At 46.9% G+C, this 24,059-nt stretch overlaps 1 protein-coding gene and 1 non-coding gene across 4 annotated transcripts in view; both read left to right on the forward strand.

Moving 5' to 3' along the window:
- CAMK1D (calcium/calmodulin dependent protein kinase ID) overlaps positions 1-24,059 on the forward strand; it is a 425,521-nt gene that overhangs the window by 81,492 nt on the left and 319,970 nt on the right. The gene's annotated exons all lie outside the window — the stretch shown is intronic.
- On the forward strand, positions 206-335 carry LOC115519609. Its single transcript, XR_003970604.1, has one exon. It is a non-coding gene; the product is annotated as a U6atac minor spliceosomal RNA (small nuclear RNA).

Genomic DNA, 24,059 nt, shown 5'->3' on the forward strand with positions numbered 1-24,059 from the left:
GAATCCCTGAATACTCTTATAAAAATTTAATTCCACCCATATTAACTAGGCTTTCAAGGCTTTTTCAGAGGGCCTGTTTTCCTCTAATAGATTACTAGAGGGAAAATCTTTTAGCCTAGAAAATTGATGGATGGAAGTAGAACATGGAAACTGAACTCCAGCCACCAATGGGGATGCTGCATTGATTTAAAATTGAAAAGGGTCTGTGTTTTATGAAAGTGAAGAATTAGGTTAGCAGTCCCCTTGACAAGAATGCAAAAAACTCTAATGGTCTGTAGCACATGCATACATTTAAGGTATCACCACCTCTTCATAGCACCTAACAACATTTTTTTCAACAACCCTACGGTGTGTTAAACATTACAGATGTCCTGTTCCGGGAGTCTTTCCTACACACACACCGCTGCACGTGTACTGAGATGACACTTGTACAAGGTTAGCGTTGAAGCGTTGTGTGTAACACCAGAACACCAGAAGCCACCAGATGTACGTCCATCTATAAGGGAGGGGCCGAAGGGTGGTGTATGTGTGCAGCGGATGCTGTGTGGTTGTTAGAAGAGAGTGATGTGGACTGATGTCCAGGTACATTGCCATGTGAAAGAAACAAGGTGGAGGCCAGCGTATAGACTGTGCTTTATGTAAGAAAGGTGGAGATATAGGGGAATTTACTTATATTTGCATAAAGAAAAACTGGAAAGATAAACAAGACATAAATAGAAATGGGATCTGTAGCAGTCAACGGGATACGTAAGGGTTGGGAGTAGGCATAGGAATGGCTTCTTCTGCATAGATCTGTTTATCTTGTGTTGACTTTTGGAATCATGCAGAAGACAACCAACCCACAAAAATGAATCTGACTGATCAGGCACGCTCTTGACATTGAACTAGACCAAGAGCACGTGGCAGAAAGTGAAGCTGGTTGAATGCATCACGAAAGGGTGAGATCATACACTCCATTTCCTTTCTCAGATGCTCTCAAGTTCAGCCACTCAGTCACGGGTGCTTATTGAACCGGTCTGCCAATCTGATGTGCCAGCCACTATCTTAGGTGGTGTCAGTGGGAGCCTTAAGGTCCAAGCTTTCCTGGAGCTGCCTGAAGGGGCAGACAACAAGGAGATGACCAGTGAGGGAGAGAAGACTCCCACTGGTAGGCCCAGAGAAGGAGGTGAGGGCAGCCTCTGTTGGGGTCACAAGGGAGGATAATTGCTGATCTATATTCCTGCATGTTCAAGGCTCGTTGGTGGGCAGTATTTTTGTACGTAAGATAAGAAAGTGGGGTAAATTCTCATTTTTATTCTTGCACTACAGCAGTCAGGATGTCATTTTACCATAGTCTCATTACCTCTTCAGTTAAATTTCAAATAAAGAAATAAACACATTATAGCAGTCATGGGTCCCCCAGTGTACTACTGTGTGGGCAGGAGGCCAGAATTTAGGTGAATAAAGAAAAAGTTGATTTGACCATTATAGTTTTGTTTTCACAATGGTGGGGTTATGTTGGGGATCATGTTATCTCCATGATTTGTGACTATAACCATAGGTTATTGAACAGACAAGATATTACTCTGACTAGCCTGTTATTTATTTATTTTTCCATTCAGAAAGCAGTTAAGGGGCGCCTGGGTGGCTCAGTCGGTTAAGCGGCCGACTTTGGCTCAGGTCATGATCTCGCGGTCTGTGAGTTCGAGCCCCGCGTTGGGCTCTGTGCTGACAGTTCAGAGCCTGGAGCCTGTTTCAGATTCTGTGTCTCCCTCTCTCTGACCCTCCCCTGTTCATGCTCTGTCTCTCCCTGTCTAAAAATAAATAAAACGTTAAAAAAAAATTTGAAAAGAAAGCAGTTAAATGTAAATTTTCCCTATATGGGGACATATGAGCTATAGAAAATTGAACCCTCCCCCACTACGGTCTTCATGTTCTAGTATCTTCATGACAATTATTTTCTGAAAATACTATGATGTTTCCACAGTAGATGAGGTAGACATTTGAAACATTTCTCTGCTGTTTATTATTTTTTTCTCATTCTGGTCTTTTACTGGCATATTTCTCTTTCAGAGTTTCTAAAGCAGATGAAATATTAATATGGTTATTTTTTAAAGTTTTTACGATGACGTGATTTTTTAAAGGGAGAGATTTTTTTTCTCTCTGTTTCTTTCTGTTCCATTACATTTTGGTGAAGCTTGAGAAACAGAGATCAAAGGCCATAGGAAAATGTCATGGTCAAAGTGCTTCTCACCTCGCCAGTTCCCCAGTGACTTAAACCTTGCTCAGATTTGACAGAATAACAACACAGACTGGCAGCCAGAGTTGGGAGTGTGGAATTTTCCTGGCAGCCAAAGTCGAAAATGCAGATCTATCTGAAGCCAGCATATTCACAAACAGTCGTAGGTTCGTGAGTTAGTTAGGAAAGCACCAGAAATCAGATTTAAGAGTGAAGAAAAAAAAAAAGGAGAGTAATGCAGATCCTTATTTTATGAGCACAGCCAAGTGCTATCTACAGAACCGTAAGGAGAAGCTCAGGGGTCCCTGGGGTCCACTGTCATCCTAGGGGATGCACAAAAAGCTGAAGATGATGATGGGGGCTTGCCTGCGTGTTTCCCTGTTGCCTATTGCTTGAGAGACGTGGGCCATCTTGGAGGGCTGGCCGTTTTGAGACTTGGCCAGTTCTCCTCTCTCTGGGAATCTCAGGGCGAACTAGCTAGGATGTGGTCTCTGCTTCTTGGTAGGTAAAGAAGAGGAGAAGGAGTGACCACGTGAGCTCTTCTGCTCTGTCACCTGTCCTGGCCTTACAGGGATGTGTGACGTTACCGGGCTTGGCTGTGGGAGTCCCCGGAGCTGCTCCCTGATGGTGTGACTATTCTCATAGTCCATCACCAGCACAGCAAGGCCGGGCGGTGCATTAGGCAGCTTTGCTCCAGGGTAATGCAAGGAATCTGGGAACAGTAGGGGTATGTATCCGGTGCTCACACTAGGTTGTGTTTTCTTTCTGAAATTCATTTCCGGAGAGGAAATAAACACGGCAGGGATGCAAAGGTGAGAAAGGATGACAGAGCCAATGCTCTGATGCCTTTTGCTGTTTGGGGAGATGTTTGTAGAGTAAGCATATCCAAATGCTGTGCAGCAGCCCGTGAAATTTCTCATAATCTTTGGGCATTCTCCCTCCATGACTGTGGCCTCCCCAACCTTCTCTTTTATTTATTTATTTATTTATTTATTTATTTATTTATTTATTTCAAAAAAATTTTTAACGTTTATTTATTTTTGAGACAGAGAGAGACAGAGCATGAACGGGGAGGGTCAGAGAGAGGGAGACACAGAATCCGAAACAGGTTCCAGGCTCTGAGCTGTCTGCACAGAGCCCGACGCTGGGCTTGAACTCACAAACCATGAGATCATGACCTGAGCCGAAGTCGGCCGCTCAACCGACTGAGCCACCCAGGCGCCCCCCCAACCTTCTCTTTAAAAAAAAAAATTTTTTTTTCACGTTTTATTTATTTTTGAGAGACAGACACAGAGCATGAGCAGGGGAGGAGCAGAGAGAGGGGAGACACAGAATCCAAAGCAGGCTCTGGTCTCTGAGCTGTCAGCACAGAGCCCAATGCTGGGCTCGAACTCACAAACCACGAGATCATGACCTGAGCTGAAGTCGGATGCTTAACCGACCGAGCCACCCAGGCGCCCCTCCCTGCAAGCTTCTTATAGAAGCCCAGCCACATTGAGTGGAGATTGTGTTGCTTTGTCACAACAACTGCGGAGGACGAAGTTTGTTGCTCATCACAGAAACCAAAGAACAGCTTTTCTTGGAAGCAACTCCTTGTTTTCTAAGCACACAGTAAACTATTCTCTGGTGTCCACTCTGCCTGAATATTCTCAGCCAACACTGCTTACATCTTCTGCTCACAGCACGATCCTTGGCTCTTTGGTGAGTCAGCGAAAGAAGACGAGTGTATGTTACAACAGTTTTAGCATTCTGCCAAAGCCCACATTCTGTTGATTTCATGAAAAATAAATGGATTCTTTTTTATGGGCATATTTTACTGAATTGACAGTTTGTACATCTAGCCTGTCAAGAGTTTTTTTAACCGTATTTGTGGGAGTGTCAAGGCAGTCCGACAGAATGGGTGTAAAATAGGATAGTCACGAGGACAACAAACATGGAGAGCTCATGTCTGTATATTGCGTTGGAGCTCATGACATGCACTTTCTGTGTCACTTGTGTTAGTCAACAGGAGATGGATTGGAGGACAGACCTAACAGGCTCTACCGGCCAGCTGGAGTCAAAGAGCTTTTATATCTAACCAGCGAAGGTAATGGGGTCCTTTCATGTTGGGGAAAATAACCCAGAGGCCAGCACTTAACACCAGTGTGGACAAGGCACATTCGGAATGGGGTGGGAAGAAGTGGTGAGCATTACACCAGAGAAGGTCCATCTCTTGGCAAAATTCTATTGAGCAAATGGCGGCTGAAATTCAGGTCAGCAGCAAACTTATTTCCTGCCTGATTGGGTTAGGGAAAGAAAATAAATTCTAACAAAGTATTATTTTGTTAATACTTGCATGTGTTTATCATATATAAATATTAATATAAATACTATTTATATATGAATATATTTATATATGAATTATTTATATATGTTATATATGTGAATTATTTGTATATATATAAATGTATCATGTGTTGGTGCTTATTAGTATTTATTAGTAAATTTGGTCATATGTTTATATTCAGAAGTTGCCCTTTTTAAGTAAATAAAATTCATGATCTGCCATCACTTTCGTATCTCTGTCAACCAATTTTCTCATGTCTGAAGTTGGTACTGGCATTTTTGCTACCAACTTCCTGGTGTACTCTTTTTTTCTTTTTTTCCTCACCCATGACTTGAAGTATGTGATTCAGATGCCGAGCTGGGCTCTGAAAACCTAGTTAAAACATATCTCAAAACAATAATAAAAGTCACTGGCTGTTTCCTATCTTCTTCCCATGATTACTGAATGACTAAGTGAGGAATTAATCTGATTGCTGTGTAGATACCCATGGCACAGGCCTGGGCAGATGGTGTTCAGTAAATTGGTATTTTCCCTCACCCTCAATAGTGCTTGTCTTTTCTTTATTTCTTTCTTTCTTTTTTTTTAAGTAGGCTCTGCACTCAACATGGGGCTTGAACTCATGACCCTGAGATCAAAAGTCACAAGCTCTACCAACTGAGCCAGCCATGCCCTTCAGTAGTGCTTTTCAGCCTTTCCCTGAGTATCCTCAACTGCAGAGAGCAGTAGACACATGAGCTCAGGCCCCTCTGGATGTTTCCCAGACTCCCATTGAGGAACACCAATGTTCTAGGAAGATGTGCCCTTGTAACCTTGTGGCCTCACTACTCCCTGGCACACATACTGTAACTTGAGAAGGTTAGTGTTCATGGCTAATGTTCAACCTGGCAGAAGGGAGTGGTCAATATATTCGCCCCAAATATATTTTGTCATGTTTGATATGCTTTGCAATTTGGCCACTTACATATGGTTTATAAGATAATTCCCTTAAGCATGTTGGATTCGACAGCACACCCGTTCTCCAGCCATCCTGGACAGTGGGCAGGGAATCATTGTTCCTAAATTCTGCATTTGCACGTTCAGCGAAAATGTAGAAATCTGATGAGGACACACTCTTGAAGTACGTAGCATTCTGTGGATTTTAGTTACATGCAGAGATTTAGTGGTGGATTTCCAACTGAAAAATAAGATAATGGGGCAGCATTTCTTTACTAACTCAGATAAATGAAAATAAAAGAAACCCTCCTAATCGGGCATTTCTGTAGCAGAGTTATAGACTCTACTAATTATAGATGATTCTCAATTGCCCATGAGTTCGGGGGTTCATTTCATTTCTTGTAGATCATTTCAATTCTTTGATAATTGAAAATTTTCACTTTGGTGGTTAATTCTTGTTTCTATGGAACCAGTCTTATTTTAAAGCCAAATTTTGACAGAGGAGGTAACATTTTGAGCAATGTGGGTGTTACCCCATTGTTACAGGTGAAGAGACAGAGGTTCAGGAAGGCTAATGCAAGACCACTGAGTCATGGAGCTGGGCTGTAACTTCACCTCTCTGACTCAAGACTCATTCTCCCTCTCGCAAACTACTGCCTATCCACTGGTAGAAATATGGTAAAATGTCCTGAAAGATAGGAGGAGGCCTAAGAAAGGCTGACATAATCGCGAGTCATCAATTCCTGAGTAACCAAGAATTGACAAATATTTGAGAGAGTTAGCTTTGGTTTCTTCATGCAAAAGTATTTATAAGTCTTATAAGGAGCAAAGGAGGTAATGGATTAAAAATACTTTGGTAACGGGTGCCCAGGTGGCTCACTCGGTTCAGCGGTCCGACTTCAGCTCAGGTCACGATCTCGTGGTTCGTAGGTTTGAGTCCCGTGTCAGGCTCTGTGTTGACAGCTCAGAGCCTGGATCCTGCTTCAAAGTCTGTGTCTCCCCCTCTCTGCCCCTCCCCACTCGCACTCTGTCTCAAAAATAAACATTAAAAAACATTTATAAATACTTTGGTAAGTACAACTAGCTCTAAATATACAAAGGAAGACTATCCATTAAACCTCTGCCCTTTGAGAAGAATCTGTACCTGGGACTGTACCCTTGGCCCTCCTGAGTCACAGGACGGACACCATGGTAGCTCTGAAGGGCTGTGTACTCTAGCTGAGACTTCTCTGTGGTCCGGACAAATAACTGCCAAACAAAGCAACGAATTGAACGAGGATTGTCATGGCCAGGAGCACATTTTATGGTTGACGATCTCTGCAACTTTCCTACTAAAGGCACACAAAGTTTTGATAACTCATTTTAAGGCAAACCAAGTCCTGTGTTCTCTCTTCACCCCTTGAGAAACTTGCACATAAATATGCACAGAGTAGGAGTGGAAAGATGGCCACCATATTTAAGCATGTAGCAAATAGTAAGAGTTGGTGGTTGGGGGTCCACCCTCATGTTTTCTTGACAGTTGGAACTCTGGTTGTTGATGAATTGTTCCTTGAGCCATGTCTTAACCTAAATAGCGCAGTTACTTAATGTGGTGCCTAAACATTTTTACCTGTGTTAAAACTAATGAAATTGTCAGTTACACAAGGGCTACCAGTGACTTTTCTCTCATCACTGTTCATTTTCTGAGAACATTGGTTGAGACAGACTTTGTAATGCCCAGTATAGTAACTGGCACACCGAGGGATGATATATATGTGTGTGTGTGTGTGTGTGTGTGTGTGTGTGTGTGTGTGTGTGTATTTGTTGAATATACGAACTACAGAAGCATCTACCAGAAGCCAGGCTCAGTTTGTAGGAGCATCTGTGAGTAGGATGACCTCTTAATTGGTCTTTATTCACTCAAAGTTTATAAAATATGTTCTTTGGGTTTTTTAATGGAAATTTGGTAGAGGTAATTGTAGAGGTAAATGTAAATGAATTTTTTTTTAAGTTTATTTTGAAAGAGAGAAAGAGCGTGCAGGGGAGGGGCAGAGAGAGGGAGAGAGAATCTCAAGCAGGCTCTGCCCTGTCTGCTCAGAGCTTGATGTGGGGCTCATATGTATGAACTGTGAGATCATGACCTGAGCCGAGATCACAACTAGAGCCGAAATCAAGAGTTGGATGCTTAACTGATTGAGCCATCCAGGTACCCCACTTTACATGAAGTTATAAGGAATAATATAGAGATCCTGTGTCCTTTTTAGTCAGTTTCCCCTGAAGGCAACATTTTATAAAAATATAACACCATATCACAGCCAGGATGTTGATGTTGACACAGTCCACCCATATCATTCATATGATCTACTGATTTTGTTCAGATATCTTTCTGAAGTGATTTTAAATGATGGAGTATGACTGGGGAGCCAAGATAGCCAGGTTGTAGGCTCTTGTGGCAAAGGTGCAACCAGGACTTTGTGAACATCTGTTGGGGTGAGGCCGGTTTCCAGCTGCAGAGGAGAGCACTGTGGGATGCCTAGGGGGTACCCCAGGGAGGAGAGGTTTTCCAGGCTCCAGCCTTGGGGCCCAGCACAGTAGGAGTCTATTTGGCAGCCCAGAGGAAGGAGGGAGCCTTGTCCTGCATTTTCCAGGGCTGAGGTGGCCACTGGTGGGTGCCCTTCCCGCCTGTGGCTTCCCTGCTCCAGCCACGAGGCGGGAACACGTGCTGTGGTTTAGGCTTACAGGGGCCCTAAGTCTGGTCTACACCCAAATCCCAGACCACACCCGCCCCCTTCTGAACCAGAATTTCCAGAAGGTTTGAGAATTATCCTCAGTCTTTGTCATTCTTTCCTTTCTCGTGGTTGTTTTTCTTACTGGATTCAGGCAAGCAAATAATGAGGTATTGGAGGGCTGATGGTCCCTCTTTTGATTCATTATTTCACAGTCTCTTAACCAAATCTCATCTGCCCTTGAAGCCCGCACAGCATCGTCCTGGAAAGGTGGATCGTTAATGCTGATGGGAATGAAGTCAGTTTCTCCCTAGGGAGACATTTCCAAGGAATGAAGACCTGTGACTCCCATGCTGGGGGATGGGGGGCGGGGGAGGCAGGGGTGAAAAGAGGGTAGTGGTGCCCATTATATTTCTGGAACTGTGGCCTTGTTTCTATTTAGGGGGAGAAAAACCGCCTCGCGTTTTTACACTCCGGAAATGAATCCAGCCTTGTAGTTTCGAAGAGGTTTCTCCCACCTCCCCTTTTCAGGCTTAAAAGTAGCTGGGTTCAGCCTGTGTAAGTAGCTAACTCACAGTTAACTCTTCCCTCTAAGCCAGGCCTTCCCTTGGTGGTGGGCGGGCTGCTAGCAATATCATTACTGCTTTTGCGGGGCCAGAGCCAAGAAAGGCAACATTTGCATAATATTCCCTTATTTGGTTTGCCACCTTCTGCCATAGATCTGGAAAATAAAAGACACACCTTTTGCAGGAATTGCTAGTTCTTAAACAAATAACTGCATAACAACTGATTACCATGTGGGAACCCTGAGCACTTTTCCAGGAAAAGCTAATATAATAAAATGCTTTGGCAAACGTGCCTGTACTATAATATTATTTAATAAGGTTTTAAGAATCCGGTTTTTAAATTTGCAGCTTCTGGAGAAAATAATGTTATATTTTACTTGGAGAACAATTTCGTTGAAATGACCCTTTCAAGGGATTTGGAAAATGCACGTGTTCAATTATTCTTTTAAGCCTTTGTATATAATGGATTCTCATAGAACCTTGTTATTCCTGGTGGATTTTTTTTTTCTCTGCTCTCACTTTTTGTTGTTGTTGTTGTTTACCAAGTTATTCTTCTTTTTTTTTTTTTAATTTTTTTTTTTTTCAACGTTTATTTACTTTTGGGACAGAGAGAGAGCATGAACGGGGGAGGGGCAGAGAGAGAGGGAGACACAGAATCGGAAACAGGCTCCAGGCTCCGAGCCATCAGCCCAGAGCCCGACGCGGGGCTCGAACTCACGGACCGCGAGATCGTGACCTGGCTGAAGTCGGACGCTTAACCGACTGCGCCACCCAGGCGCCCCTAGTTATTCTTCTTTTTAAGTATTGAACATTTTCTTCAGGGCATATTCTGATATTTAAGTAAATGCATGAATACCAGGAAGAAAGGATGGTGAATTTCTGCTTGATTGCTTTGGATTTTTCTTTGGATCCAAATGTTCACATATTAGGAAACAGCCAGATAATGAGGTTTTTCAGATAATCGTAGAATGTCCATTATTATATAAACACAGCTAGCCTTGAAGGCTACATTTGCCGCCCAGATTTCATGGTGACTTTCTTGAATGCTTTTGAAAACTTTGACTTTCTGTATAGTATATGTAGGCTTGCTTTTGTAAATTATAGAAAGTGTGTTCCCTCGTCCCCAACCCTTATATTATAAAGATTTGAAGAAGGATATAAAAATTGGCTCTCATCTTCAGACATAACCACTGTTAAACTCTGAAAATGTATTTTCCAGGCTTTTTCTAGGCATGGAGTTAACGCAGTTACTTTCCTATCATATATTGTTCCTTCCATTTGTCATTAAAGGACCTATCCTGGGCATTTTCTCATATTTGTAAGTCTTTCCCTCGGATCCTGTGTATGCCGTTAGAATCCCACGTGTGTGCCACGGCCCAGTACAGCCACCACCTCCATACTGACCAGGGCCCCGGGGTATGTGTGAGGGAGGGGGTCCCACTTGCCTTCCGGAAGTCACGGAAGTGCCATAATAATCCTCTCCTCTCTCTCTGCTCCCTCTCCTCTTTTTCCCCATGTGTGTTTTCCTGTGTTTATTTTTAGTTCTTTTTCACTTGCCAGTATCGATCGGAGGCTGGGGGCTAAGTGGCTGCTCTGTGACCATGGGTCCTCTGCCCGTGAGGATGCCCACTGCAGGCTGCGGGGAGCCCGCTGGCTCGTCCTGGGACGGGGGAGACCCTGCATCAGTGTGTGGGGTACACACGGGGGCGGCTGCCTTTAGGATTCTCAGTCACGTTTCCTTCTGGGCCTGAGATCATGTGTCCTCCTTGTTGACTGCTTACTGGAAACTGCACCTCCTTGAAGGTGGAGAACCCATATTTCAGTGGCTGGTGTGGGGCTGGCTTGGCCTAGGTGGTGACTGTGGGAAACGTGCCCTGGCTCTCTGACCAGAGCTTAGCAACCCAAAACCCGAGGCTCCTCGGGTCAAGAGCTAACCTGCCTGCCAGGTGCTGGCCAAGGGCCCTTTAGCTTGTAGGTTCCTGAGAATCAGGCAAGGCGGGGCCTGGAGCACCGCTCCCAAGGTCCTGGGTGCTCCACCCATCTCCCCACCTGCTGCACGGGTCTCTGACTTCTTCCTTTATTGCTAGTGTAAAATAAGGACAGACATGTTGAAAAGGTGCGATTCTGAGCTTTACTGCAAGTCCCCATTTAACGTAAGCCCTTCTTATCCCCTCCTTTGTCAGGACAGATATTTTGGGTATGTAACTCAATTCACTGAGGGGTGAGGGCATGTTGAGACACAGACGGCATGCTATCCATGCAGTTTCCCATCACTGGTCTCTCTGTGTCTAAATTTGTCACATGCATTGATGGCGTAGGCCCCGGTGAGACCCGTGAGCCCCAGTGGTCTGTACACAACATCCCTGATGGCTTGCTCTCCTGGGTTCTTTGATTCTTTCCTTCCTGTGATTAAAAATCTTGCTTCTCCTCCTCTCACCTGAGCACACTTGTCTTCCTCCACGGAGGCCTCATGCAACTCTGTTCCACCTGTCTCCTGTCTCCTTCCTGCCTCCCTTCATTCCTGGGCTCAGTCTTACACTTAAAAAAATTTTTTTTAAATGTTTATTTACTTTTGAGAGAGAGAGTGAGACAGAGTGTGAGTGAGGGAGGGGCAGAGCGAGAGGGAGACACAGAATCGGAAGCAGGCTCCAGGCTCTGAGCCGTCAGCACAGAGCCCGACGCGGGGCTCGAACCCACTGAGTGTAAGATCATGACCTGAGCCGAAGTCAGATACTTAGCCGACTGAGCCACCCAGGTGCCCCTCAGTCTTACACTTTTTATGTGCAGCGTCCGTTTGCTCGTTCGTTCATTCATTCATTCATTCATTCATTCAGTTTCTGTTGTGCCAGGCCCATTGCTTGAAGCTCAGTGCACAGGCTCATCACCTGGGAAGTCAGGTAAGCTGCTGCGTCTCCAAGGTGGGGATCACGAGGGTCGACAGAAACACAGGGAAGCGGACATAAGTCTGTGCGGGAGTCAGGAAAGCCGTCAGTGGGAGGTGACACCCCTTAAAGCGTCTGCAAGGCCAGAGTATGGGGCAGAGGGAGGAGGTCGTGCGAGTAGAAGGAACAGGACGTGCAGAGGCTGGAGGCGTTAACAGTTGGCCTGTTTGTGAAAACCCTCCATGCGGAAATCAAGGTCAGAAGGTGTGCTGGGAGACAGTAGGCTGTGGCCCCACCCGGAACGCCCTTGCTTATCAGAATGAAACAACAGTTAGCACGTACGTGGCCCATGTTATGTGCCAGCCACTGAGCATTTTATAATCGTCAATTCATTTAATCCTCATACCGACTCGAAGAGGTAGGGACCATTATTCTCTCCATTTTACAGATGAAAAAACTGAGGCCAGAGAGTTTGAGATTTAGAGAAGGTCTTCCAGACAGCAGGGTGGAGCTGGGCTTTGAGCTGGGGAATCTGCTGTGTGTGGCCAGATGGCCCAGAGCCAGCTCTCCTAATGGCCCAGTGGCCACCTCTCACACTCCAGAGCAGGACTTCATCATGCTGGCCTTGGGGAATGACAGAAAGGCGTTAACTGGTGGGGAAAAGGATCTGAAATTTGTACAGCGAGTTCTTTATCTTTAGAGACAGATGGAGATTCGATCCAGGAAGGCTGCGTAGAAGTCCCTGCAGTTTTTGTGTGGGAATTTGGTGCAACAGTCTCTTAGAATTGCTTTCTCAGAATTATATATACTGAAAAGGCAGTTCTGGGACCTATTTTTAACCGAACGTTAGTTTATAAGGAAACATGCCCTGTATGCTGATAGAATTTGATGTTCAAAGTAAGTAATCAATATGTTCATGTGATTTCAAGTATTTTGCTATAAGTAAAAGTAAGTTTTTTAAATTGGACACTTTTCGTAAGTCCCTTTGGACCTTCCTTCCACTTCTGGGTCTGATGGGAGGTAGGCACTTTCACTAATGGTACCTCTGGGGAAGTAGTTGGCTCCTCTATGATATGGTGTCCCTACTGGTACCTCTTCCATGAGTTTTTTTTTTTAAACCATTATTTAAACTGTAATAAAATACACATAACATAAACTTTACCATTTTAACCACTTTTAAGTGAACAGTTCAGTGGCATTAAGTGTATTCACAGTGTTGTGCAATTATTACCACCATCCATCTCCAGAACTCTCTTTATCTTCCGAAGCTAAAACTCTGGACCCAGTAAACAAAACTCCCCAGAGCCCCTCACCCTCCAGCCCCTAGAACCCACATTCCACTTTCTGTCTCTATGAATTTGACTACTGTTCGTACCTCATGTAAGTGGGATCCTATAGTAACTGACCTTTTGCATCCGGCTCATTGCCCTTACAAAAATGTTCTCAGGGGCTCCTGTGGCTCAGTCAGTTAACTCTCTGACTCTTCATATCCGCTCAGCTCATGAGCTCATGAGCTCATGGTTTGTGAGATCGAGCCCTGTGTCAAGCTCTATGCTAACAGCATGGAGCCTGCTTGGGATTCTCGCTCTCCCTCTCTTCTCTGCCCCTCCCCACTTTAAAAATAAATAAACTTAAAGAAAAAAGATGATGTCCTCAAGGTTTATCCATGTTGTAGCAGGTGTCAGAATTTACTTGCTTTTTAAGACTGGATACTTTTCCACTGTATGGATAGAGCACATTTTGTTTACCCGTTCAGCCCTCAGTGGGCACCTGAATTGTCCCCATCTTTTGGCTCTTGTGCGTAATGCTGCTATGAAAATGTATCAGTATCTGTTCAAGTCTCTGCTTTCGTGATATTGCATGAAGTTTTACTCTCTCCTCGGTCTGACCTTGGGAACTATATATAACACAGTTGCATTCATGGGCATAGAAGCTGCCTTCTTCTCTCTCCCTTTTCTATCATGTCAAATGAATCATATTAATATAGTAGTAGAGGTAGGTTTCAGGAGGGGGTTGTATTTTAGAATGGGTCCTCCTTCCCACTTTTATGGAACAGGAAGTATTTACTGACAAACTCCATGCAGGAGGTGACCACTCCCTGAGCTGTGGAAGCACCAGGAGAGATTCAGGGTGAGGGAGGGATGGGGCTGGGAGGGTAGTGCTACCTGGGGCCCAGTCTAGGGAGAAGAATTTAGGGCATTCGTTGCACTTCACGGGAGGGCATGAGGAAGAGAAGAATCTAGGGTGAATCCCAGATTTCTAGCTCAGTTGGCTAAATGGTCTCCAGAACTAGGATGACCGGCATGGGTGATGCTGGGGGATCACAGAACCTGCACCTGTGTCAGACCCCTTGAAAACAGGAGGAGAACCTCCACGGGCCTGCCGACGATCTGCAGGGTGAGGGTCATTACAGTGCAGCCGAATAGTGGGGCTGGAAAATGAAGTGACAGTACCGTATAATTAATGCGAATTTATTTCTTTTTTCCGGCTTTATTGAAAACAATTGTCATATATCACTGTATAAGTTTGAGGCATGCAGCATGATGGTTTGATTTTGATGTACAAGTATCATGAACTGATTACCACAGTAGGTTTAGCTAACATCTTTCTTCTCATGCAGTCACAGCAAAACCTTAAAAAAAAAAAAAAGAATAGAAAAAAGGCAACAGTTGTTTCCTTGTCATGAGAACTCTTAGAATTTGCTCTCTGAACAACTTCCCTGTATACCATCCTCCGTGTGATCCGTGTGAGTTACAGTCACCATGCTGTTCATTCCATCCCTAGTACTTATGTATTTTATAACTGGAGGTTTATACCTTTTGATCACTGTCCTCTATCTCCCCCTTCCCGCCTTCTGCTTCTGGTAGCCACCAGCCTAATTATTTTTTTTTCTGAGGTTTTTCTTTTTTTTTTATGTTTTTATTTAACTTTGAGAGAGACAGAGTGTGAGCAGGGGAGGGGTAGAGAGAGAGGGAGACTCAGAATCTGAAGCAGGCTCCAGGCTCTGAGCTGTCAGCACGGAGCCGGATGCGGGGCTTGAGCTCACAAACTGCGAGATCATGACCTGAGCCAAAGTTGGATACTTAACCGACTGAGCCACCCAGGCTCCCCTGAGTTTTGAGTTTTTTTTTTTTTTTTTAAAGATTCCATATATAAGTGAGATGATACAGTATTTGTCTTTCTGTGTCTGACTTATTTGCTTAGCATAATGTCCTCAAGGTCCACCCATGTTGTTGCAGATGATAAGACTTCCTTGTGTTTTTATGGCTGAGTATTGTATACACATACACCACAACATCTTATTGAAAGATGGTTACATTTCTTTACAGAAACTTCTGTTGTCATGTCAGGATTTTTTGTTGGGGTATCTGTTGTGAAGGCCAATGTTTTCTTGGTTTGGTTCAAAGGTGACAGATGGAAGTAGGTAAGTAATTTTATTAAATGCTATTAGTATTTCCACCTGAATTTTTGTACTCTATTTTGAACTTGAACTTGGGGTATGTCGCTACAACTTTTCCTTTACTAGCACCCTGTTGTCTGACCTTGTCAGCCCCTCCTCATAGACTTGCCAGCCCTGGTTCCTAGCGCACCCAGCCCTTCACTTCCTCTGTGATGTATCCTGTGCCTGTAGAATTGGAAGGAACCACACAGTAGAAGGAACGGATGGATGTAGGGTAAGGATAATGGGTTCACTTTCAGATGTCTTGATCTCAAGACCATCATGTAGGCATGTAGGCGGGTAGATGTCCAGTGCTCAGGATTGAGCTAAATGGGACATAGCTATGGAAGCCATCCCAGTGCCCAGGGGGAGGAGATTGCCTGAGGGAAAGAAGGCACAGAGGGAAGGACCATCCTCTTCTTCATCTACTCCTGTATCCATTTTGGGTGACAGAATGAACAGTAGGCCATGATTCAGAGGTGGCATCCAAACTGGTGCTGTGTGCCTTTCCTCTGTCTTCATGTGGGCAGACTCCAGAGAGGAAGAGGGGGGTTTCAGGAGACATGGTGGGGAGATGGGCTGAGGCGTGGCAGCCACATGGGCTGGGGGAGAGGAGCCCCCAGAGGAAGCTGGGAAGAGGGTCAGGGGAATAATTGGTGAACCAGGGCAGGTGGTGTGCTGGAAGCCAAAGGAAGGAGGTTGAGGGAGGCAGGAGAGGCCAAGTATTCAATGCTGAGAGAGACCAGATACTTGACAAGTGTCCCCTGAATTTGGCTGTTGGGAGGCCCTCCTAATCCCTTCCCGAGTTGTTTCAGGTAATGATGGTTTCTAATCCAAGATGGTACCCTTGCAGTGTGCTTCTCTCCTTAGCTCTTGAATTCCAGATGCTCTGTCAGTCAGCACATGATGCTTCTTATCACCCATTCCTTACCAAAAATATTCTTCAGCAGTCCAGAATGCATTCTAAACACTTCCGCTACACATTCTAAATACCAGCATTTGAACTCAGACGCATCTAATTCTCTCTGGAGGCATCTCCTCAAATTCATATCATCCTTGTTTTAACAGTAGAATAGGGGACATTTTTATTCTCCGGATTCCCAACCCACAAGATGCTTGAGGAGCCAGAGATTGTAAGAATCTCCATGGATCACAGGTAAAATTGGTTGGTGACCCCGAGCCCCTGGGGGACCTTGGTTGAATGTGTCATAATATCTGCTGGCTTCCTTCAGCTTCTCTCTTCTGTCCTTTAAACCATATGCCTGAGAATCAGGGCCGTCGTGGATTCCAAGCTTACTCTAGCCGTTTCCAAGTTCCTGCTGTTTGTGGAGCTGTTCCACTGACCAGTGAGAATAATAGTAATAATAGGTACAATGTATTGAGTGCTGACCATGTTTGGGGCAGTGTACCAAGTGCTTGACACGTATTATTTGTTAAAAAAAATTCTTTTAAACGTTTATTTATTTTTGAAAGAGAGAGAGAGAGAGAGAGAGAGAGAGAGAGAGAGAGAGAGAGATGGTGTGAGTGGGGGAGGGGCAGAGAGAGAGACACACACAGAATCCAAAGCAGGCTCCAGGCTCTGAGCTGTCAGCACAGAGCCTAATGCGGGGCTTGAACCCACGAACCACGAGATCATAACCTGAGAGGAAGTCAGATGCTTAACTGGCTGAGCCCCCCACGTGCCCCTATCTCGTTTAATTCTTAAACTGTAGCCTGATGAGGTGAGTGTTGTTAACCCCCTTGACTGAATGAGAGAATTGTGACACAGGAAAATTGAAGACATCTTGCAGCCAGTGGTGGTTCTCAAACTTGAGTGGACATCAGAATCCCCTGGAAGGTTTGTGAAAGCACGGGCTGCTGGGCCCCACCCCTCAAAGTTCTGATCCAGGAGCTCTTGGGGTCAGGGACACACTGGGAACCACTGCTCTTAGCCACTCAGCTAAATGCAGGACGGGGGTTCCCAGCGGGGCCTGACTGCCCATGTGCTCTCTGCTTTGCGGGATGTGCACCCCAGGAACCTGAAGGAAGGAAGCCTGCTTGCCGCCTAGGTAGACTGCGGGCTTCCTAGTGGAGGGTTCAGGTGAGGGGTTCTCTTTCAGGTGAGCTCTGGGCAGGCATGGCAGGTGTACTGAGGCCCAGGGAACCGTTGGGGGCTGGAGCCGGTGGAGGGCGTCGCCCATATAGAACTTAGAACATTAGTAACATCGACTCCAAGTCTGTCTGCTTTGGTATCACTCTGAACCGGGACTTCTAAGCAGTGTCTGCGCTGCCCCCTCCCTTTGTATGCCACTGCCCGGCAGCCACGGAGAACACCCAAGCACCCTTCATTGCTGGGGCTCTGGGACGCTCAGGGACCCCATCTCCACCTCTGTTCTCCACGCGAGGAAGGGCTCAGCCCACGTCCGATTGGTCAGTCCTTCCTCCTCCACCTCCATGTTCATGCTCATAACCTCCTTTAACATGCCTGAGGGAGAAATGAAAGACTGCAGAGCCTGCGTTGGACAGGTGGGTTTCATAGCAATGCCTCGTGTGGCCCTTGCCAGCGTTATCAGACAGGGACTCACCCCTAGGCCAAGACGGACCGTTTGAATTCTCACAGTGACCTTGTGAGGGGGGTTCTTTTGTCACCCCCCCGTGGCACAGGTGAGGACACGGAGGCGCACAGAGGTTAGTTAAGCCACTCGCCAAGGTCAGACAGCCAGTGAGCGGGCAGCCTAGCTCCAGAGCCGTGTGCTTCACCACGTGCCCTGTGCCCCTCAGGCAGACAGTCGGTGCTTCCTGAGTGCACGTGGGAGTAGGCATATGCGATGCCAGTTGGGGTGGGATGCTGTGTGGCTCACCCCTTCTGCAAGGTGGCTACTCTGGGTCCACTCAGGGTGGTGGGAAATCCCCCCACGATGCCGCACATCTTTGTCACAGACACCACAGCGTTCACATCCGCTGCAATGAAATGTGCTTTCCCGGGAGGGGGTGGCTGTGGGTATTTATAGAGCGTCTTATAGCTGAAGAGCTCCAGCAGCAACAATTACCTCTTTAATCCTCTTAGCATCTCCGAAAAGAAGGAATGAACTGGTATGGCCTGCTCCTGTTCCCTCACCTTTGCCCTACCTCCAGAATGCTCAGCCTCAAGGTGGGAAGAAGAAGGGGGGTCGTTCGGAAGGAGGAAGTCCTTTCTCGGAGTCATATCAGAGCTGGGGGAGGAGGGGGCTCCCCGTGGAGGGCTCAGATCAGCTCCCCTGCATCCGACTTCCTTTGCACCACCCGGTAGCTTAATGGAGAAATAACCTTTTTTCCTGCTATAGAGAGCTCGCCAGCCCTTTTCACTCTTCTCCTTCCGCTCAGGGAAAGAAAGTTTGAATAATAGAATTCCCCCCCCACCCCCCACCTTCTCAAGCAGTAAATTCTTCTGTCTTGGCAGCTACAGTGTTCAAGACAAGCTATTCGGAGGAGTAGCAGAGAAAATGAAAGGGGATGAGGTCTGGGAAAGTTCTTTTCAGTGTGAGTGGGTTTTTTTCCATATGCGCATATATATTACACACATATTTGCATCCATGCCTGCTTGGTGCTGTAGCCTACTGGGAACGCATGCTAAACAGCCCGCGCTGGTGACTGTCTTTTGTTACGTGGATGTAATTGAATTCAGTGGCAGCACCTGAGGATATACTGAGGCGATAAGGGTTATTTTGATGATCTGACCTCGCCAATGGGATGCCGTGGTGGTGATGGAGGAGTCCCTATTTATACCAATATTTCCTGTTACTAAGGGTAGAATCAAGCGTGATGAATAAGATCTGCTGTGGCTTGGCTTTGGGACATTTCCAGACATTACAGTCTCCTATTTCAGGGTTGTCAATAGTCATTCCCCTGGCCGGATCACGGGGCTAGCTAAGTGTGCAAAAGAGACAATGCAGTTAGAGAAATACTCACCCTGAGCTTCCTGTTCCTTATCTCATGATCCTTCATTATAATGTCTGGCTGGATCAGCTTCTCCTACCTGCCATTAACCATCTCTTTCTGGCCACTTCCTGTGTGTGTGGGAGCCGGGTGAAGACCCCAGACTCCAGACTTGGGGAGACTCTGCTCTATCTGTCATTCAGTCTCGTGCTTTGTTTTATAATTTTTTGTGTGGTGTTTTAATGAGGTGATTTCATACCTGGGAAATCGCGGTGGCTCCAAGTTCACTCGGGTGCACCCCGTCAATGTCCTGAGACCAGAAAAGGGCAGGGTGGAGTTGGCACTCTGAACGCTTCCCTCAGTGCTCAGCCATGCGTCTGTCACCCAGGAGCTTGGCCGTCGGGAAGAAATATTGCACCAGATGCATTCTGAGCTCTGGCTTGCCCCCCAAGACTCCCACCTCCTCCCCGGTCCGGCCCCAGCACCGCAGTCCCTCTCTCCTCCCCTGGCATGCCTGCTCTGCCAGCCGACAGTACCCAGTCACTGTTTCCCACTGTGGTTCATCTCCAGTTAGGGGAAAATGTATTCAGTGTGTATTAGGAGAAAGGAAGGCCAGTAAAGGAGACCCCGGGATAAAACAGGAAGAAGGATGCGTGAATGAAGGCCTTTGGAAATTGCTCGTACAATACTTCCACCTCCTTGCCTCCGGGAAGGCAAAGATCAGAGACCGAGAGCTGTCATTATCCCCCACGTAATTATAGGAGAGAGCCAAAGTTCTTGGAAACGCCAGGAAAGTCAGGGAGCTTTTCCAAGACAGCCGAGGGAAGCCAGCAGGAACATTGGCTCGGGGGAGGCTGAGCTCATACAAGGGGACCACTGTGCAGTGGAAAGAATGACTTCCCCGGGCCTCAGACGTGGAAAACAGCTTCCAGGGGCTGGCTTACGAACTCAAGCCGGGTTTGTGGCTTTCTTTCGATGTTCTCCAGGCTTCTGACTTGTGCTGTGTGGCTTCACTGGAGAAGCCACCCGCAGCTGCTTCTGGGGCAATAGGGACTCTGGGGGTCAAGGCTGCATGTGTGCCTGTGGAGGGCAGGTGTACCAGGAAGGAGCTGCAGAGCTCCATTTGTGCCCAGCTGAGTCTCTTACTGGCTCCTTCCTTCCTCCTCCGAGGCAGCCTTTTTCCTTTCTATCACTAATTCCCGTCCTGTGACGAAAGTTTTCATACCCAGCTCCCATCCAGCTGGGGAAAGGTTTGCTTTTGGGATTCCTGTGCCGAGCACACCAGGGCAGAGGGGAACCTTCTTGAAGGAAAAGCTATAACATTCTGCATGTTATTGCTGCTACCGTGTGGGTATTTCTAAGTAAGAATGCAAACGGGCCTGAAATAGCATGTATTAGTAACTGTAACGGGGAAGCGAAGTGTATTTTTGGCAAATATGGCTAAAGCTGATGATTGTGGCGAGTGAGAGACGGAGCTGGGGTGGGGGATCGTGGCTGCTTCTGGATGTCCTCCGGAACTAAGGACTGAGGACACCTGGGGTCCCGGGTGGTGGGACTTCCTGGGGATGCTTTGCTGGCTCTAGACTCCCCTGTGCTCCTGCTTTTGCCTGTCGTGGGGACAGTAAGTAGAGACAGCAGTGTGACTGTGCTGGACCCCAGGGATGGAATCCAGAAGGGCCAGGGGCAGTAACCCACTAGGCTGGGGGGAGGCTCGCCCACCCACACATGGCTGCACCACCCATCTCTCTTGGTGGAGGACAGGGAAGTCCTGGTCACACAAAGCCGGGTAAGCTGGAGGATGTCAAGGCACTGGTTGGCGGGCTGTGGGCACTGCCTGAATCCTGGGAGGGAAGGTGGGGACTCAGATTATGAGGCCCACACTTCCCCAAACTCTCTGTAATTCACTGTTTCTATCTGCGAACAGAGAATGTTAATACTTTCTCAGGGAGTCGCGAGTCCAAACAAGGTCACAGAGAAGGGAAGGCTGGAACTTTAAGAAAATTGCTCGAAATGCCAACATGTAATATTATTTGTTTCCCTGCGGATTAGCTAGGGTTTAACACTGGAGAGCAGTATGCATCTGTGCCTCTTGCAAGGTCACTGCTCACAATAGGGCAAAGTTCAATCCCAAGCAGGTCCTCCTGGTATCTGCCTGATGCTAAAGCAGCTTCCTCCCCGACCCCAGGGAGTCCCGTGGCTGGGCTCCATCCCTTGCAGTCTGGTCTCTCTGTGTTGGCCAAGTTCACTCGGGGATCCTACACCTAACCCTGTATTCTCCCTTGCAGAAATTGGCCATCACCACCATAACGGTTAAGTTTATGTGTCAGCTTGACTGGGCCACAGGGTGCTCAGATATCTGGTCAAACATTATTCTGGGTGTTTCTCAGAGTGTGTTTGGGATCAGATTAACCTTTAAATCATCAGAATGAGTAAAGCAGATTGCCCTCCCTAATGTGGGTGGGCCTTTCCAATCAGTTGAAGGTCTGAATAGAACAAAAGGCCGACCCTTCCCCAAATAGGAGGAGGGAATGCCTCCTACCTGACAACCTTTTTACTGGGACATTGGCCTTTTCCTGCCTTTGGTTTTGAGTTGAAACATTGGCTCTTCCTGGGGCTCGAGCCTGCCAGCCTTCACAGTGAACTACACCATCGGCTGTCCAGGGTCTCTGGCTTGCTGACTCACCCTGTAGATCTTGGGACTTGTCTGCCTCCATAATCATGTACACCCGTTATATGTATAATAAATCTCTTTATTTATTGGCTCTGTTTCTGGTTCTGTTGCTTCAGTTTCTCTGTAGAATCCTAACAAATACAACCATCTGCCAAATAAAGTCATTCTCAGTGGCCCTCCCAAAATGCCCTCTTTATGGCAAGATTTCACAAGAAGGCAGTGAGTGAGCAGAGCATTCGAACTCGAGGCCTGTCATTGTTTAGTCTGTATAGCAACCAGTGGATCAGAGACTCAGAGCCACAGGGTCCCTGCTTTTAGGAAACTCGATGCATAACAATTTAAATCTGTGCAAAAGGAGAAATCAGCTGATTTTCCACATTGAAACAGGATTCTTCCAAGGTCCCTTTAATGAACAAGTTGTATGTTTTACTTGGAAAATTCTGATTTGTGCACAGATTACCTCAAATGAACTACCCCTCTACTACCAGCATCTACTGCATAACATTGAGCAAACTTACTAATCAGTTCACAAGGTTTGTTTGGTGACTTATGTTGCGGCCTGTTCTCTAATGACTGACGTGGCCCTGGGAGTGGCTGTGTGGCAGGGACTGCACTGGTTGATTTGTACTTCTGTTGTTTATTTGGGTTTCGTTTCACTGGGTTGACGCTAAGTCAATCCTTGAGTCCTCCTGTAAACATTCACTGGCCTGCCGTGGCCTCAGCTCAGCCTCATAATGACACGTATCCCACAAGAAAGGCACCAGGTAACTGCAGTCATTTCTGATGGGTTTTATAAGGGACTCCTGTCACCAGAAAGATGGTATCAGGCTCAAGAGTTCTGAAGAGTCACTGGGACTGAGATTTTTCTCTGTTCTACGTTCTGCGTAGACCCTTGGCAGTATTCGGCAAACGTCGCGATCTGAGATGCAGAGTGTGAATTTGGGTCAGTGCATTGCCTGTGCCGTAAGAATATTTATTAATGTCTGCTCGTTAAATGCTAATCTGAGCGTGTTGGGTTCCTGGCGGCTCCATTCTTGTTTTAACAATCTGGGCATTTGGGGACCCCAGCAGGCTGACTTCTGATGAACGCAGGCATGGGACACACCCCTTCTCGTACCCATGTCCCCTCCCTTCACACATATCCTCTACTCTCATTCTTCCCTTATCATTTACTCTTAAAGTAGAAGTGACTGATAACAGCCTAGTATTAAGCTTCCTAGAGTGGCAAGTCTGAGGTAGGATTTTCAAGGTTAACTCTTGAAAGGGTGCAGAATTTTTTTTTTTTCCTGAGGCTAGAAAGCTTCCAAAGCTCCCTGAAACCACAGAGGTGGGTGCCCGCATGATGTGTGTGATCGTAGGGAAACACACTTGGTGATGCTTCCTGTGCCCTGGATACGCATCCTATGGGAAAATGAGTTTATCTTCAGAGAGTCCCCTGTTGAGCACCCAAGGGAGGGGCTGACTTGTCAGACCATCAGTAAACAGTAGTGACTGTGCGATGCGGGTCCCAGAGTCCATATTTCGATATAGACCATCCGCACGACCTGAATGAAAGGATGCTTTCCTACCGCCCTCTTCCAGGGTATCTGCCTCTGCCCTTGGTACCCATCCGTGTGACCACCACCACTCTCCCTTCTGAGCTTCTGCCTTGGGTTGTCTTTGGTCGACCATCTGTACCAGTGGCTTTTTTACAAGACCAGCTCGGCCCAGAGCCGTGAGCGGCCAGGAGCTCGGCGCCCTTAGCACGAGGGGAACGGGTTGTTGGACACTGTGTTCCCGTGCTCCAGACAGCGCCAGGGGCAGCCGTGAAGGGGGCAGCCACCCTTGCAGGAGGCTCCTGGCACTGACGGTGTCGGCGACACCTGGCCAGGGCACGGGAGGGCGCAGGCCAGTGCCGTGCTGGCATGTCTCCAAGTTTCTCTGGGTGCCATCTCTAGTCGGCCCTGCGTGACAGCAGCACTCTCTGCACCACAGCCATTGCTGGGAAGCTGTAATTGGCCCAGGAAAGCGCTTGAGGGCTGTCCCCTCCCCGCCTGGTGTGCGGAGGCACAGGACTCGAGAGATGTTGTTTTGAAATTAATTACAGTTGTGATAAGTGTTGTGAAACAGCAATACTGCCCTTGGAACTGTCATCAAAGCCAGCTGCTCACAGGGCGCCGGGACACTCTGACTTGCTACATTCTTCCACCTCCCGCGGCTGTTAGGCTCCTGCGGTGTGGAAAGGGCACTTGGGGACCCAGAAGATAGGGAAGTGGTGCCGGGAGAAGGGTTTATAGACCGAGGGAGGCGACAGGATGGTGTTGCAGAAAAATGTGCCCCCCCACCACCGCCCCTCCGTTGTGAGCGTTCTCAGCATACTGGAGTCGGGCCATGCGGACGTGCATCGCCCGCTATGTAAATGACAAGGAAAATAATGCCGTGTGCA

The sequence above is a fragment of the Lynx canadensis genome, chromosome B4, assembly GCF_007474595.2.
Source record: "Lynx canadensis isolate LIC74 chromosome B4, mLynCan4.pri.v2, whole genome shotgun sequence".
Lineage (NCBI taxonomy): Eukaryota > Metazoa > Chordata > Mammalia > Carnivora > Felidae > Lynx > Lynx canadensis.